This window comes from Saimiri boliviensis, chromosome 4, assembly GCF_048565385.1.
Source record: "Saimiri boliviensis isolate mSaiBol1 chromosome 4, mSaiBol1.pri, whole genome shotgun sequence".
NCBI lineage: Eukaryota > Metazoa > Chordata > Mammalia > Primates > Cebidae > Saimiri > Saimiri boliviensis.
Window position 1 is genome coordinate 160,164,465 of NC_133452.1, and position 19,102 is coordinate 160,183,566.

General features: G+C 41.1%; 1 long non-coding RNA gene across 1 annotated transcript in view; it reads right to left on the reverse strand.

Annotated features, from left to right (window-relative positions):
* Window positions 1-742: 742 nt before the first annotated feature.
* The window catches only part of LOC141584408 (uncharacterized), a 92,247-nt gene continuing 73,887 nt past the window's right edge, over window positions 743-19,102 (reverse strand). The window contains exons 3-4 of the long non-coding RNA XR_012517460.1: window positions 13,162-13,336; window positions 743-9,559 (exon numbers count right to left, since the gene is read on the reverse strand). This is a non-coding gene — a long non-coding RNA (uncharacterized LOC141584408). The remainder of the gene's footprint in view (window positions 9,560-13,161; window positions 13,337-19,102) is intronic.

The window sequence follows — 19,102 nt, forward strand, 5'->3', positions numbered from 1 at the left end:
ATTATATTATATATTATATATTATATTAATACATATTAATATATTAATGTTAATTAATATATTAATATATTGATCAATATTAATATTAATATATATTTATATATTATATATTATATATTTCAGTATACGTGATTTATATATATAAATATATATGTAATTACAATATAATTTATATGTTTCTATATAATTTATAAATATATTTACATATTTATGTATAATACATATAATTTATATATATAAATTGCTATATATATAAATTGCTATATATATAAATCAGTATATCAGATTATGTAATACCTATTTATAAGCACCAACATTATTTCTGAAAGAACGAGGTATTGATCCAACATCGGCCTTAAGAATTCTAGTAAGCAGAAGGTCCCGGGCAAGATGGCCAAATAGGAACAGCTCCAGTGCACAGCTCCCAGCGAGATCAATGCAGAAGGTGGGTGATTTCCACATTTCTAACTGAGGTACCTGGTTCATTTCATTGGGATTGGTTGGACAGTGGGTGCAGCCCAAGGAGGGGAAGCCAAAGCAGGGTGGGGTGTTGCTTCACCCAGCAAGTTGCACAAGGGACTGGGGAACTCCCTCTTGTAGCCAAGGAAGGTTTACCAAGCAAATGGAAAGTCAAAACAAAACAAAACAGAGGTTGCAATCTTAGTCTCTGATAAATAGACTTTAAACCGACAAAGAGGCAAAGAAGGGCATTAAATAATGGTAAAGGGATTAATGCAACAAGAACGAACCCTCCTAAATATAAATGCACCCAGATAGAGAGTTAGACTCCCACACAGTAAGAGGGGGACACTTTAACACTTATCTGTCAATATTAGATGAATGAGACAAAATTAACAAGGATATTAAAGATTTGAACTCAGATCTGGACCAAGCAGACCTAATAGACATCTACAGAACATTCCATCCCAAATCTGCAGAATATACATTATTCTCAGCAGCACATTGCACTTGTTCTAAAATTGACCACATAATTGGAAGTAAACCATGTCTCAGCAAATGCAGAACAATGGAAATCATAACAACAGTCTCTCAGACCACAATGCAGTCAAGTTAGAACTGAGGATTAAGAAACTCACTCAAACCACACAATTATGTGGAAACTGAACAACCTGCTCCTGAATGACTACTGGCTAAATAATGAAACCAAGGCAGAAGTAAAGATGTTCTTTGAAACCAATGAGAACGAATATAAAATGTAGCAGAATCTCTACGTTACATTTAAAGCAGTGTCTAGAGGGAAATGTATAACCCTAAATGCCTACAAGACAAGTGAGGGAAGATCTAAAATCAACACCCTAACATCTCAATTAAAACAACTAGAGGCACAAGATCAAACAAATTCAAAAGCTAGCAGAAGACAAGACATAACTAAGATCAGAGCAAAACTGAAGGAGATGGAGACATAAAAACCCTTCAAAAAATTCAGGAGCTTTAAAAAAAAAAAATCAACAAAATAGACGATAGGCCACTAGTCAGGTTAATAAAAAAGAAAAGAGAGAAGAAACAAAGCAGTAAAAAATGGTAAAGGGGATATCACCACCCAGCACATGGAAACACAAACTCCTATCATAAATTACTACAAACACTTCTGTGCAAATAAACCCGTAAATCTAGAAGAAATGGATAAATTCCTGGACACTTAAACCCTCCCAAGACTAAACCAGGAACACAAATAACAGGTTCTGAAATTGAGGCAGCAATTAATATCGTACCAACCAAAAAAAGTCCAGGACTAGACTGTTTCACAGCCAAATTCTACCAGGGGTACAAAGAGGAGCTGGAACCGTTTCTTCTAAAACTCTTCCAAACAATACAAAAAGAGGGAATGCTCCCTAACTCATTTTATGAGACCAACATCATACTGATACCGAAACCAAGCACAGACACTACTGAAAAGTAAAATTTCAGGTCAATATCCATGGTGAACACTGATGCGAAAATCCTCAATAAAATACTGGCAAATCGAATCCAACAGCACATTTAAAAGTTTATCCTTCATGATCAAGTCAGCTTCATCCCGGGGATGCAAGGCTGGTTCAACATACGCAAATATCTGTAAACGTGATCCGTCACGTAAACAGAACCAAAGACAAAAACCACAGGATTATCTCAATAGATGCAGAGAAGGCCTTCAACAAAATTCAACAGCCCTTTATGCTAAAAAGTCAATAAACTAGGTATTGATGGAATGTGTCTCAAAATAATAAGAACTATTTATCACAAACCCACAGCCAATATCATACTAAATGGGCAAAAACTGGAAGCATTCCCTTTGAAAACTGGCACAAGACAAGGATGCCCTCTCTCACCACTTATTGAACATAGTATTGGAAATTCTAGTCAGGGCAATCAGACAAGAAAAATAAAGGGTATTCAATTAGGAAAAGTGGAAGTCAAATTGTCTCCATTTGCAGACGACATGACTGCATAGTTCGAAGACTCCGTCTTCTCAGCCCATAATCTCCTTAATGTGATAAGCAACTTCAGCAAAGTCTCAGGATAGAAAATCAATGTGCAAAAATCACAATTCCTATACACCAATAACAGACAAACAGCCAAATCATGAGTGAACTCCCATTCACAATTGCTACAAAGAATAAAATACCTAGGAATGCAACTAACAAGGGATGTGAAGGACCTCTTCAAGAAGAACTACACACCATTGCTCAAGCACACAAGAGAAGACACAAACACAGGAAAAACATCGCATGCTCATGGTTACGAAGATTCAATGTTGTGAAAAAGGCCATACTGCCCAAAGTAATTTATAGATTCAGTGCTATCCCCATCAAGCTACCATTGACTTTCTTCACAAAATTGGAAAAAAAAAAAACACCTTAAATTTCATATGGAACCAAAGAAGAGCCCACATAGCCAAGGCAATACTAAGCAAAAACAAAACAAAACAAAGCAAAACAAAAAACCTGGAGGCATCACACTACCTGCCTTCAAACTATACTACAAGGCTTCAGTAACTAAAACAGCATGATACTGGTACCAAAACAAATATAGAGGCCTCAGAAATAATGCCACACACCTGCAACCATCTGATCTTTGACAAACCGGACAAAAACAAGCAATGGGGAAAGGATTTCCTATTTAATAAATGGTGTTGGGAAAACTGGCTAGACATACGCAGAAAGCTGAAACTGGATCCCTTCCTTACACCTGATACAAAAATGAACTCATAATGGATTAAAGATTTAAACATAAGAACGGAAGCTGTAAAAACCGTAGAAGAAAACCTAGGCAATACCATTCAAGACACAGACATGGGCAAGGACTTCATGACTGAAACACCAAAAGCAGTGACGGCAAAAGCCAAAACACACAAACGGTATCTAATAAAACTAAAGATCTTCTGCACAGCAAAAGAAACTGTCATCAGAATGAACAAGCAGCCGACAGAAGGGGAGAGAATTTTTTGCAGTCTCCCCATCTGACAAAGGGCTAATTTCCAAAAGCTACAAAGAACTTAAACAAATTTACAGGAAAATAACAACCCCATCAAAAAGTGTGTGAAGAATATGAACAGACACTTATCAGAAGGAGACGTTTATGCAGCCAACAAACATATGATAAAAAAGCTCGTCATCACCGGTCATTACAGAAATGCAAATCAAAACCACATTGAGATACCATCTCACGCCAGTTAGAACGGCGATCATTAAACAGTCAGGAGACCACAGATGCTGGAGAGGATGTGGAGAAACAGGAATGCTTTTACACTATTGGTGGGAGACGTAAATCAATTCAACCATTGTGGAAGACAGTGTGGTGAATCCTCAAGGATCTAGAACTAGAAATATCATTTGAACCAGCAATCCCATTACTGTGTATATAAGCAAAGGATTATAAATTGTTCTATTATACAAACAAACACATACACACATATGTTTATTGCAGCACTGTTCACAATAGCAAAGATGTGGAAGCAACCTAAATGCCCATCAAAGATAGACTGGATAATGAAAATGTGGCACATATACACTGTGGAATACTATGCAGCCATAAGAAAGGATGAGATCATGTCCTTTGCAGGGACATGGATGAAGCTGGAAACCATCATTCTCAGCAAACTGACAGAAGAACAGAAAACCAAACACTGTATGTTCTCACTCTTAAGTGGGACTTGAACAGTGATAACACACGGACACAGAGATGGGAACATCACACACTGGGGACTGTTGGCCAGTAGGGGTTTAGAGGAGGGATAGCATTAGAAGAAATACCTAATGTAGATGACAGGGTGATGGATGCAGCCCACCACCATGGTACATGTGTATCCATGTAATAAGCCTGCATGTTCTGCACGATAAAGTACAATTAAAAAAATTCTAGTAAACAAATTATGCTTACCTTTGAAGCTATTGATTATAAATTCTGACTTTTATCCTGGATGTATCAGAAATATTAGGAAGAAGGTTTCCTGAAATGATGAGGTGTATCCCCATTTTCTCTATGAGATGGAAGAGCAAGTGTGTTCTGACGATCCCTAGTTTCTTAACCTTCAAAGTCCACATGACACCAGAGTGCTTCGCTACATCCAGAATTTCTGTTTGGCCAAGGTAAAGAGGTGTCAGGCCCATTTTAGCAATATATTTGGATGCATCTCCATAAAAAAGTTTGTTGTGTTAGTATTGGATTATAACCCAACGTATTAAAAAAAATACCCATGAGCCCATACTGATAAGAAAAATGATCAAATAAATGGGAGAGTGAGATAATTTTCCCATGCAGCAGAATGCCAGACGATTTACGCAGATATTCTGCACACAAGGGGGTAGCACATAACTTCCCACTCCTTAAGTTTGGGATGCATATAGTGACTTTCTTCTGAAGAATACAGTACAGAAAAGTGGGTGATGAGAAGAGTAGCTTTCCAGTGGAGAAACGTGACAAACCTTACCACAGCCAGGTGACAAAGGGTCACACCAATTGTATAACGCAAGCTGAGGATATGTACTTTTAAGATCATTTCGTGAGAGTGGTACTTTACCTCTGTGGTCTTCCTTCCCAACATCCGTAACCTCAGTCAAACCCTAAGAAAAACATCAGCCAGACTCAAATTTAGGGCATTTCTACGAAAATAACTGACGAGTCCTCCTTCCAACTGTCAGGGTCATCAAAAACAAGGAAGTCTGAGAAACTCACAGCCAAGACATGCCTAAAATGACAAATAAATAACGTGGTAGCCTGCATGGGACCCTGGGACAAAGGAAAAGAATGTTAGCTCAAAACGAAGCAAATCCAGTCAAGTATGGGCTTTAGTTAATAACACTGTATATTGATTATTCATTAATTGTGACAAATAGAAGTTGTTAGTAATAGAGAAAAATGGGAGTTCTGTATATCTTTGAAATTTTTCTGTATATCTGAACTATTCTAACATTTTAGTACTTCTAAAGGATTTTATTACATAATTGTGTGTTAGTTTAACCTCCACACTACTTAATGAAATTTATCAGTTGTATTTGTGTTTGATTAGACGTGATCTCAAGTTGACTGGAATTACTCAGATTTCTTAATGCAGCTGCTACTGTTGTCATAAGGTTGATTTTTCTACAATCCACACAGAAATCATTACATTATCGTTTATTTTCTGAAAAATAATCCTGTCATTATAAACTTGAGATTCTTTAAGAAAGTAGAAAGGTTGTAAGATGTTATGAGTCATAGAGTATTTCCAGTTTTGAAGTAATCAGACAAAAATCATTAAATTAACTAACTAAATTGGCATACAATTTTGAAAAAAAGTACTTTTGAGAGGACCAGTCCAGACAACGTGTCTGTAAGATAGGCTTTACAAACTTAGTTTGATTAATTTTTGTTTTTCCGAGGATTTGATTCTTTTCTGTAATTACCGTTCTGTTTTTTTCTGACAGGCTATCAAATATTGGCTGCCTTAAGCTCCCTGTGAATTGAGTTATTCTCAGTAATACTCTGTATTATGAAGGCATTATTTGAGTGGCTGTCCAGTGTGATCTGGTTATTTGGAGTTTTACATAAAACAGGTGGTTCTTTCCATCTCATTGACATTTCTTATTATCCAGAATTCACTATCCTTTTTCTATGGCTCGTCATAAGCAGGCCATCACACACAGGGCTCTATCCTATAGTTGGCCCCAGTTTATTGGGCTTTTCATTTACATTCTAAACTTTTCTCTTAGATACTCCACATTCCCTTGTTTTTGGACTTTATCAAAGCTTGCTATATGATTATGTGTTTATTACACTGGGAATAATTCCCGAAAGGCTTTGTAATAGCACGTCATATTTGTTTGGCTCTGTGAGATGACCCAGACACCTCTGATTCCAATCAGAGGGGCCATTTACTTTGAGCGGACATGAGGCTGATGCTCAGAACCAAAGAGGAATCAGCCTGTGATGTGTGATCCTGCAATCTCAATGCTGCCCAACGGGGCCATTTCTGCTGACCCAGATACCTGGAGTTGATGCTGTTTGGCTGTCCAGACCTCTGTACTGATTTTCCGTGACTTAGATGTGATGCTTTGCTCTTGAGCTGTTGCACTCTGACTGTAATTCCACGAGCCCAGGCTTTGGCATCATGTAGAGCAATGTCTGAATTCTGCCTCCACTGTTTGTTACCTTTCTGATCTTGAGGATGTTACTTAATCTCTGTGGGTTTCAGTTTCCTCATCTGTCAAAAAAGAATAATAGCATACTGGCAGAGTTGTTACAACAATTAGATAAAATGTCTCCAAAACTCCTTTAGAAAGCCTGATTCTGTATCATGGACACTAACTAGGAGGCCTGAGCAGATTCAAGAGAAGGATCTGTCTTTGATTTGGTTTTGGGTGCTAGGGGTCACGTGGGAGAAGAGAAACAGAAAGAAGCGATACAAGGCAGGTAATGGACTCTGGGCAAGAACTTTGGAGCCTGACACCTGAGTATGCAGCCTGGCTCTCCCACGTGTTAGCTCGGTGGCCTTGTCGTTATTGAACTTTTCTGATGCTAGTTTTCTCAGCTATAAAGTGGAGATTGAAATGGTGCCTAACTCAGTAAACATGAAGTGCTTCGAGCAGTGCCTAGCGTGCAGTAAGTATTAATTGTCCAGTATTATTAGACGTGTTCTTTTCCCAAGGAAAGAATACGTATAAAAATAAAAGACGTATTCTTTTACATTTACTACACCAGATAACTCACTTACTCATCAATATGTCTTTTTCCAGCCTCAGTAAGAGTATGAAAATCACTTTGGCCTTTTTAATATACTCATATAAACAAAAGTCTCACCTTTCAAAGAAGTCACACGAAGACGTGCTACATTTATGTTGATATAGCAACATATTTGAATAATTATTTTTAAATTTTCCTTAGATGCTGGATAAAGATATTCTTTTCAGTATCCTCCGTAATTACAAATCTTTGTCTTTGAAAACAGAGTATCAAGAATTAAGCCAACTCTATTAAATTATCTATGTTGATAATCTGTCTTCTATATGTATAATTTTGCATACTTGTACATTTATATACATTTTATAACTTTATGATGTTAATAAAATATATGCATATCTATTTATACATAAACTGTATGTGTATCTGTGTTTTGGAAAAGAGATTATCAGGAACCAGTGTTTAATGTAAGCTGAGTTATTTTCATGAGGATAAAGTCAATCATTAAGTCACACCTCCTATTAAAAAAAATCACTTGTGATGTATTGCATGTTTCAGAAGTTTTCAAATAAAGCCTAATTAGGTTTTTGTCCTTAAGGGACAGATTCTACATAAAGCATGCATTGAGTCAGATGGAGTAAAAAATAAACATCCTTTCTTTCCAGTGTGCTATCCTTTTCTTCCCTTCCATATATCTATATCCTATAGACACCATAGTACTATAGCACTGATCTTGGGGGACCTGCAGAAAAGGCCATCAGATGCAGGGGTGGGGGTGCTGTACTTCAATAAGATGCTCAGTGTAACCTTGGGCATGAGCCTGCCTCCTCTGTTGCTTGAGAAAGCCTCACTGCTTTAGCAGCCAGTGATATATCTGTCTGCACTTGGCATCCTGAACGTGGCCACTTTAGTTATTTTAAGGTTTCATCTAAAAGTCTACCTTCCTACTTGAATGGAGATGTGGTCATTTGTGCTAATTGCATTTTAGAGTCCCTATTATATTGGTTACAGTAAGCTAATGTTTACAACTTGTGTTCACATCACATGCCATTGGGCACTTAACTACATAACAATTTGCTACCTAGGTATATTTTACAAACATCAGAAAGCATCCGTCCATCTCCACATCACTGTCTATGTCTGAACCATGTGTTCATCATATAGTTGTGGCTTGCTTTCTTCAGGCTTATTGAAGTGCTACATGCCCAGTGCTATTCAAGCCCAGGGTCCTGGCTTGAGAGCCCTCTGCCTGATGCCCAGAAAGGGATTTGAGACTGAGATATTATTGTTGCACTAGGGTCTCTGCCACGAGGCTTTTAAGAACGAAAGAAACTAAGACACAATATGACTTGTGGATCTCAAGGATCATAAACTGCTTGGATCACTTACCTGTTAAAAGCAGATCTTCAAAAGACAAAAAACATGCCTTCTTTCTGACATACGGGCACAGAGCCTGGACACTGAGACACCTCCTCTGTTTTATAGAGAATGGTACTTTATAAAACAGGTCAGAACGGTGAAGAAACATTAACAAAGAAAGGCTTGGACCAAAACTGGGCCCAGATTTTGAGAAAAGGAAACCCACGATTCCTACTTTTATTTTAGTTCTTTACATCTAAGAGACAAACTGCCTACTCTAATAATATACTTAGTAAAAAGACCAACAGTTGTACTCTGTGAAGGTTAGGAGGATTGGATGTGCCTTAGAATGTGATCATGGAGTTAACTTCACTCTAAGGCAAGATTTTTAAGATGAGCTGGTGTTCTCTTGTTATGAACATAGGCTATCATTCCCTTCCCCCTCGCTCCGAGTGTGAATAGTATCCCCATTGTGGGAACTATTGATTGACATCAAGGCACTCTGTTGTCATGGCTCTAGTTAAAAAATGTGAACGAAACTACGTCTTTTCAACCTAAAGGTTCTCTCTGTATAGTTAATTAAAGACATTTTAAGAAGACATTTGGATTATAGGAAAGTGATGATATCACGTTATGACATTTATTCCTTACACCAAGAATCTCAGTAATTGGTTCACCTATTCAAAACTGCTATTTTATCAGAGGCTCAAGATTCCAGGACCCCCAGTCAGACTTATCTAATTTCCCTAATTGGCATAAAAGAAAAGAACTCTGGACATAAGAACTTTTTTGATTTGTGACCATGCCATTCGCTCACTTGTTTTAAAACAGAATTTAATGTAAAACTTACCTAATGTTAATGAAAGTCTATAGGAAACTTTAGCCAGGGCTTAACCACTGGCTAATATACAATTTATTCCATTGTACTAAAAAATTATAAAAATTTAATGAAGATTCCACAGAAATATAAACTATTAGAAGGCAGTGTAGCTCACGGTGCGTATTGTAGAGATTCTCACTTGACAACGAAGGAAACTAGAGCCTGGAAAAAGATAAAATGACCTTTCTATAATTATATAAAAGATAAACAGATAGCCCATAGCAACACAGATACCAGATCCCATAGCTTTTGATTTTTAGTCCAGTATTTTTCCCAGTAGGCCAGGCTATTTTATGTAATGAGAGTTATTTTATTCTAATGCAGCGCTGTTGGGATAGATGAAAAACAGAAGGTGTACTCAGCCCTTTCTAAGAACTTCGCTCTCAGGAGTCTTGTATCTTACAATGGATAGATAAGTGTAGTTACATGTATACCTATGACTCCTTTAAGAATAGATTACTACTACTTCTTTCCTTCGATTTTTTTTTTTTTTTTTTTTTTTTCTGGTGACAGGGTCTCAGTCTGTCACCTAGGCTGGAGTGCAGTGGCACAATCATGGCTCACTGCAGCCTCTGCCTCCCAGGCTCGTGATCCTCCCGTCTCAGCCTCCTGAGTAGGCAGGACCACAGGCACACATCACCATGCCTGGCTAATTTTGGTGTTTTTCGTAGAGATGGAGTTTCCCCATGTTGCCCAGGCTGATCTCAAACTCCTGAGCTCAGGCAATCTCCCCCTCAGCCTCACAAAGTGCTGGGCTTACAGGTGTGAGCCACTGTGCCTGGGTTAAAAATGTTCTAAAATATACCTCAAATCTGATCATATATGGTAACCCAAGCCAGTAACACAACAAAACCAGTCAAATAAATGCACAGTGGCATTGTCTGAAGATGGCAGAAATGCGATTTAAAATATCTTACCAATAAGCGCAGAGTAGTTAGAAAAGAAAAAGAATAAAGAAATGGGATTTAGGTCAAAGTGGATGAACAAAGGCACAGGTGAGCCTAGTACGAGGCAGCAGCAGGAGGTACCTACCAGGCAAGGAAATCCAGGTTAGGCTGCACTCACTGCAACAGGATCAGTTCGAATGAAGGAATCAATAGGACTGTTTTGCTTTGTGTAGCCGCATCATGGGACCCTGTGTTATGCTCTGTGTGACACATCATTGAAAGCACTACTCATCAACTGGAATCTATTCCTAGGCTCTCAAACTGAATGTTGAATAGACTAGAAGTCACAGAGTAATCTCTAAAGAAGTTGCAGGTATTTCGTGTAGAGAAAGAAATTCTGAATGGAGGATGATAGATGGGGAGGGACCATCACGTGGAAACCATGCTAGGTATGAGATCCCTAGATTTCAGTAACTGAGGGACCATGATGTGGAAACCACACTAGATTTGAGCTCCCAAACTTTGAAATCAAGGATTAATAAACAAGCTCCAGTGAGGCTCCCACTGTGATGGGATAGGATTTGGCCCAGGATTTCTTGGGTTTTACTTTGTTTTCTTTAGAGACGGAGGCTTGCTCTGTCACCCACGCTGGAGTACAGTAGCATGATCTTGGCTCACTGCAGCCTCCACCTCCCAGGTTCAAGGGATTCTCATGCCTCAGCCTCCCGAGTAGCTGGAATTACAAGTGTGTGCCAACACGCCCAGCTAATTTTTATATTTTTAGTAGACATGAGGTTTCACCATGTTGGCCAGGCTGGTCACGGACTCCTGACCTCAGGTGATCGGCCCACCTAGACCTTCCAACACCTAGATTTTAGACGTGAGCCACCGCGCCCAGCCTTAGCCCAGGGTTTTAAATACTCAGGCTGTTGCATTCAGAAGATGGAACGGCTTGTCTCTCCCAGGGCCCTGCGTTTATATCACCAGTGGTGTTCCCCTCGAGCCCGGATGATTACATGAAGGAGGTTTTAAAGGGCAGCATTCACGATTTAGATTTGTGGTCAGACCAGATGACCTTTTTAAGGTGCTTTCCAGCACCTGGGGTTTTATGATTCTATTTCTATTATGCATCTACGCTGGGTATGTGTCACACTGTTTGAAGCAAACACTGAGAATGAACAGGAGCACAGTGTGGAATGTGGATGGCGCTCACATCTATTTTGTGTTTCAATTTCTGGAAGCGGTCTTTGTCTTTGAGGCAGTTTGGTCCCTGACCTTCTGTAACATTTGGAGCATGGCCACACTGTCTTTGTTTACTGTAAAGAGCATGGAAAAACCGACTTCCTGACAGTGCTCTGCAAAGTCTAAGGTCAAACCACTCACAGGTGAACAAACACAGTTCTTCCACCTTAAACTTGCCATTTGGTCCCTGTAAAATGGACGAGGGTAATAATGTTGGGTAGCAGAGAGAGGGGAAATCATTCCTCTGCCAACAGCCAGCAATTAGTCACTTTGTCAGTCTACTTTGGGAAGGGCTCATCTTAATTCAGCATCCATTTTGAAAACGTTAGAAACCAAGACATGCAGTTTGAAGTCCTCTAGCAACTCTATTAAATAAACCTAGAGACCCTGGCTTTATGGATACTGTCGGCACATCATTAATATTTCCCAGTATTGCACAGATAAAGCATAGCATTCTTACATTCTTACTCACTTAAAGGACTGAAGAGTCACATTCATAGACTATTCACATCATGCAAGCTATTTCTGCTATGGTAAGATCTCCAAGGGGCTTAGGTGGGTTGGCTCCCTGTCAAGAGAGCATACCCTTTTTATTTTTTTAACTAAACTCTGCTTTTTTTTTTTTTTTTTAAAGACAGTGCCTTGCTCTGTTGCCATGGCTCACTGCAACCTCCACCTACTAGGCTCAAGTGGTCCTCCCACCTCAGCCTCCTGAGTAGCTAGGACTGCAGGTGCACACCAAATTTTTGTACCTTTTTTTGGTAGAGACAGGGTTTTGCCATGTTGCCCAGGCTGGTCTCGAACTCCTGGGCCCAAGCAATCCACCTGCCGTGGCCTTTCCCAGTGCTGGAGTGAGCCACTGCCTCTACCCCACCTCTCGTTATTTTTTACTATCGTCAAATGCAATAGCTTCCCTCTGTAAAAGGAAGGGAAATGTCTTCCTGGATACGTGTATTGTAAGCTCTGTAAGGGCCCTGGACAGTGCCTTCCACATTGCCTTAGACTAGCAGGTCCACATAATGCATTTGTGTGAACTTCATCAAATCAAGGACCCTGCTCACACAGTTACTCAGTATCACTTACTTGTGAGATCCAAGTTTTCTTCTATTTAAAGGATTAAAATTGATCTAAAGTGATATAAATGACAACATTCCCAACATAAATTTACATTTTTCTTTTTTCTTGGAATAAATTCAGCTTTGGCTGTATTTCGCTATTTTTTTCTCGTTCCCCCTCTCTCTCTTTTTTTTTTTTTCTTGATCTCTAGTATAAGCAGGCTCTTGAAATGCCCTGGTTATCTAACAGTGCTCTTGAACTCCACTTACAGATGATATACTAGCCTTTTACTAAAATATATCTGGGTATTAAAAGCTCAATTCTTTACTGCTGATGAGAAAGATTATTAACACTTCTTTTCCCCAGCTGTAATATGAAGCAGTAACACCCCTTTTTACTTCCACAGCCAGAGGCAGTATGTCACATTAACCTTCATTAACTGCCCAAGAAATGAGGTACGTTCATTACTGTAGTATTCTGGTCAGCTAAGACTGTGTGAGAAGGCTGATAAATGTCTGTGGTTTCTCCCTTGGCTATTTAAAAAAATTAAAGAATGGTGAAGTATGTTAGTCCGCTTACCTTATCGCCCTGATAAGTGTAAACATTCTGAGAAGGGATCCAGGTCTAGAGAGGATGAGTCTGCAGTTGCTGGGCAAGGATGGAGGCCGCTGGGGCAGAGCGGAGCAAACAGCCTGACCAAGATCAGCCTTTAGAGAAGCATCCGAGGCGTGTGGTGGGGGAAAGCAGGTAGCATCTGAAATCCAGGCCAAAGGTGGAAAGAGAAAATAAATTGTTTCTTTATAAGTAATGGCATGACAGAAGCCAAGCCACATAAGCCACTCAGTTATCCTGTGAATTACTAAATTCACTGTAGAGATTTTTGTTACATGTGGCATCATCACTTCTGATGTTCCCATTTCTACCTCCATCGCCTTCATTTATTCATTATTTTAAAAAGATATATCAAGCACTTTGCTAGCTACTGGGGGAAAAAATGAATGACGCAACTCCTAAGCTCAAGGAGCTGCATTCTTTCTTCATGTGCACTATAAAAAATGTTCACTGCGGCACTGTTTACAGTAGCAAAGACCTGGAACCAACGCAAATGCCCATCAATAACAGACTGGACAAAGAAAGTGTGGGACATATACAGCATGGAATACTCTGTAGCCATAAAAAACGATGAGTTGGTGTCCTTTGTAGGGACATGGATGAATCTGGAAACCATCATTCTCAGCAAACTGACACGAGAACAGAAAACCAAATACCACATGTTCTCGCTCATAGACGCGTGTTGAACAATGCGAACACATGGGCACAGGGAGAGGAGCATCACATACTGGGGTCTGTGGGGGGCGGGGGACTAAGGGAGGGACAGTGGGGGTGGGGAGGGATAACATGGGGAGAAATGCCAGATATAGGTGATGGGGATGGAGGCAGCAAACCACCTTGCCATGTATGTACCTATGCAACAATCCTGCATGTTCTACACACGTACCCCAGAACCTAAAGTACAATAACAAAAAATGTAGAGTCAGCTTTACCATCACCTTCTGTTTTCCAAGAATACCACAATAATGTCATTTCTTTGTAACACCACCAGCATCCATCTCAGTTTTCTTTCACCACTACCGAGGTTTGGGCGCCATTACCTCTTAGCCAGGCAACTGCAGAAGCTTCTTGATTAGTCTCGTTATATCCAATCCCTTTCTCCCCCGTCAGTCTTAGATTTGGCTACTGGACTTATTATCCTACAATTTGGTTGTTGATCCCATTGTTTAGGAAGAGGGTAATGTCTTAGCTTTATACTGTGGCTCTCCTCAACCTAATCCCACTTCTACAGAACTAATACCCTACTTGAACCACAGTGATTCCTTCATCCCCCTTCAGGCACATGTATGTATGTTCACATATCTGCTCTCCTTCCCACAATTTCTTTCATTTCCAGAGCAGGACAGCATGTTGGTTAAGACCATGTGCTTGGGGGCCAGATGCGTTTCACCACTTACTTGCTGTGTAGTTTGGACAACTTATTTAACCTCTCTTTTGTGCTTCTGTCTGTATATCACGGAAAATAACTTATTAAAAATATTTCCCCCTAAAATTAGGTAGGTTAATTTCTCTAAAGTGCTTACAATAGACGGTCACATATCGTAAGTGCTGATTTTTAGCGACTGCCATTGCTATTGTTGTTAACACCTAAACCCTGCCTTACTCCCTGGCCAAGTATTTATAGCTCATTGCAAATCCCAAGGAACTCTGGGAACCTCCTCAGAGATTTAGGTAGAAGTATTTGTTTCCTTTTCAGGCCTTCTATGGCTCCACTTATCTGACCCACATTTAGCAAGCGGATTGAGACCTACCCAATATTTTCATGGGAAATAAAACCTGAAGAAATGACTAGCAATAGAAGATAATAAACAGTAATGATAGAAAAAAGTAGCACAGGCTCTACAGAGTATATGCTCTCTGAGGGCAGGGGCAGTGCTTCTTGTGTCTTTGCTTCTCGTACAATGCTTTATGCCTCCTTAAGAAAATTAAGCCCCTGTTTTTTTTTCTCTGATTCAATGGAGGATATGGTTAGAAGATCATCAATAGACCAATGTGTTTACACAGACAATGTACAATCAGATAATAGAGTGTCTTGACTGGGTAGCGTATGAATGTGAAGAAATGAGGAGCCACCTCGGTTTTGGACAAAGGGTTGTCCAGCCCATCTGCACAGTAGTTCTGGACATCATGAATGTGTTGGTTTGGTAGGATTCGTTTGGCAGCAGGCTGCCAGATGGAATGAAACAAAAAGAGGGTGATCAGAGAGGAGATCATTGGGTGGGAGGGGATCAGTACCTGAGCTTGAACTCTAGGAATGAATGAGGAAGAAATCTTAAATCCAAGAGCAGATGGTAAAGAATGGCTATCTGGGATGTGGGCGATCACAGAGGATGCTGAAGAGGCAAGGGCAGAGAAGGTGACTGCTGGATCTCTTCCTTGGTTAACTCTGGAGAATTCAAATTGGTAAAAGGTTTCCTTGAAGGACAAAAGATGTGTGCATTTACTAGACCTTGAGCTCCAAGATGGCAGAGACCATGCCTGTCTTGCCCATCACTGGAACCCCAGTGTCTGGGACCATCCTTGACACACTCTTACAGTGAGAGGCTAAAAGAGCATCTGAAATTAATTAGTGGCCACTTACCTATCTACACAGTCCAATAAGATATATTGTAGACAATTATCTCCCACCTGTTTAACGATTCTCCAGTTCTTGTTAGCTGGCATAATCAATTTTGCTAAAAAGCCATACCTCTCACATCTTGGGAAGCATTTCCCAAATAGGCAACTTACTTAATTCCAGGATGAGTGACAGAATCTACACACCCTGAGGCCATCTCCCTCATATCTGCCTTAATGTAACTGGTAAAACATACTTGACAGTGCAGCACCTCCACACAAAGGTGCTCCAGAAAGCAATTGTTTGCTCTCACCCTGCTGAAAAGTAGCAATCTCCATGTGGCTTAAGGGCTCTAGCTGCAGCCATGAACGGTGTTAGAAAAATTGCACCACCGTTTGCCAGCATGAGATGCCAAACTGCAAATAAGAGACATGTAGATTCAATGAAGCAGAAACATTTCACTTGTTTTTAAGATTACTTGAGAGAACATCATTGCTAGGTCTGCCTTTAAAAAAGAAATTGCATTTAAAAAAAAAAAAAATCTCTCTTCTCCCTACAAAGGGACAAGGTTTTCCCACTCGGGAGAACGTTGCCTGTGCTGCTTGCCGAAGAAAGGGAGCAGTCTTGGCAAGCATCTTATTAGTCTAAAAATAAATTATTCAGAATGCAGGTTCAGATGCAGATCGCAGGGAGAGATAATAGAATTGGTTTTCCAAGCCTGATCATGCTATGAAGACGTGGTGTGTGCTTTTCAGGAATCCACTTAAGTGGAATCAGCTTTGACTAATACAAACTAGAAATAATATTGCTGCCATCCAGCTTGTGTCTGTGGTACCGCATCCTCAGAATGTCTTCAAGTATCCACGGCCTCTTTAGTGCCTGTAAGTGTGCAAATGGAAAAGTATGTATGTATTCCCAAGCAAGCTTCAGTGGCATGCTTCCCATTGTTCTTTTAAGGAAATGTCTTCCTGGCCGCCAGAGCGGGGCATGTCGCACGTGAGGTTTGTGTCCCTCCTGCTCCCCCTGCCTGGGTGAAGTAGTTGACCACATCAGCAGCAGACTGCAGTTTGTCATGTGGTTTCTCATGTGATGCTGGGTCTGCAGCACTTGGGAGCTGGAGCCTTTGTGACTGGCACTCATGGACAGACAGTGGTGTTCAGGGACAGAACCGGTTTTGGAGGGGGCGGGGAGGCCAACAAGCCAAGAAACGTCAGAAATAAAATTCGCATGAAGTACCCTGATCTCTGTATTCTTTTTTTTTGAAATTTTAACAATCTTGCTTTTTTTTTTTTTTTTTTTTTATGGTTTGTATCTGTTTTTTTCCACCCCCGCTGGCGCCGAGCTGCGCTGTTTTGTGTTTCTTTTTTTTTTTTTTTTTTCCTTTTTTTTTTTTTTTTTTTTTTTTTTTTTTTTTTTTTTAAATTCTGAAGCCAGACCGTCTTTCCTCACAGCTCCAGGGCGGCATCTCCGTGGGCACACCAAGCTTCCCCTGGTTACCTGAGCTGCTCCTGCGTCTCCCGCCCGGGCTTCGCCGTGGTGCGGGGATCCCGGAATCGTGCGGCTGCGCCCTGCGGAAGAAGGCCCTGCTGGCGGAGCTGTGGCCGCGGTCTCCTCCCTCACAGCTGGGCGAGGGGACCTGCAGGACGGGGTGACGCTGCAGAAGACCTGGGGAGGGACGGCCACAGAGGACGCCAAGGACCGGGGAAGGGGAAGTTGGGAATTCCATCCACGCAGTGCCCACCGGTGCTGCGCAGGGCAAGGGCAGCCGTGGCCCCCGCCGCGTGCGCCCAGCTCGGGCTGCTCCCAGGGATTCAGTCTGGGGGGACAACCCGTGGCGAGATGTGGTGGCATTTTACCTCGGAACGCAGCTGAAGATGGATAAACAAGGCATCTGATGCATGTGCCTGGGAAGGCAGAGCTGGAGAAAGGCGGAGTGAGGGAGCGCGTGCAAGGCAGGAGGAGACGCCGAATGCCGGGCGATTGTCTGCCGCTCGCTGTGCGTTCTCATTCTAGGAGGATGGCATAATTTATAACCCGGCACACGGATGGAGGAACTGTAAATCCTAGTCTGGATGTCCCCGGCGCTGTCAACGAAGCAACTGATGGGCTAGGTGACTGTACCAGGGTCCCCAGAGAAAATCGCAGCCTCGCAGCATGGATTTAAATGCATGTGCATGCGTGTAGAGACATGGAAAGAGGTTTCTGACCATTTTACACAGGAAGTCTGTCACTTTGCTGGATCGGGCTTGATTGCAGCTTGTGTTTTCAGCTCCAGCTCAACACCCATTTCCTGACTAGTGAGACAGCATGGTCAAAGCAGCTGCATGCAGAATTTTCTTTTTACTGTGAAAGCAAGCCCCCTCTGTGTTAACTCCTTCCAGTTCTGAGTGCTCTGTGCTTTGCTAGGACCGATGGTGGGTTTTGTTTTCTTCTCCTACAAATCCCTGTAAACACAGCTGTATTCAGTAATGGCAAAAAAAATTTCTATCCTGTAAATAGAAATCCGATCAATTTAATCAAAATAAATGTATCCCAGATGACTTTGAGACCAGCTGGCTACCACAAGCTTCAGATGCTAAATGCTCAGTGGAAATGAATACTGTTTTATATTTACATGGTTCAGAATGTTGGGATCAGCCTGTAATTTGCAAAAAAAATGCTTTTCTAAAGAGGAGAGGTGGTCCTGCCAGCTCACAGCTAGGTGGCTAGGTACAGGTGTAAATGTTGTTCAGGTGATTTGCAGATCTGGCGTGTTGCATTTCGAAAGGCATGTGCCATAAGGCAGAGTATGGCCGCTGTCAATATGGAGAATGCTTGTTTCTAAACTGTTGTTATGGAGAGCCGAGTGCCCTCCGAGTAGATTCTGGTGAGGTTGAGGGCAGGCACTGGAGGCTTGTTGTACATTCAGATGTGAGGACTGGGGTTCTCCAACCCCAACTCAGTGGAGTCAGCCAACCCTGGGGGTGAGGAGCTTTCCCAGTTGTCATGGGGAGCTCTTCTGGGACGCCTGTCTGGCCCTTCCACTGTTTGTTACTAATTCTACAAAGGCAGCTCTGTGTGCTGGATTATGTTTGGCCAGCTGTTGGTGCATTCCTGCGGGTGGGGCTGGGTGAGGATCTTATTACTGTACTTTCAAACTGTAGATGGGTGTGCAGGGATAGTACGGAAGGAAAGGAAAAGCAGTAAGTTACAGAATCTGATCGTGCGTACCTCCTTCTCCAGATAGTCCTAGAGTGAATCCAGAAAGGGTTTGAAGTCAAAAGAGGGGAGAGAGAGAGTGATTAGGAGTGGGTGGCATGAGGGGAAGAGAACGAAACGGAGCAAGCGCACAAGAGAAAAACTTTGGAACTT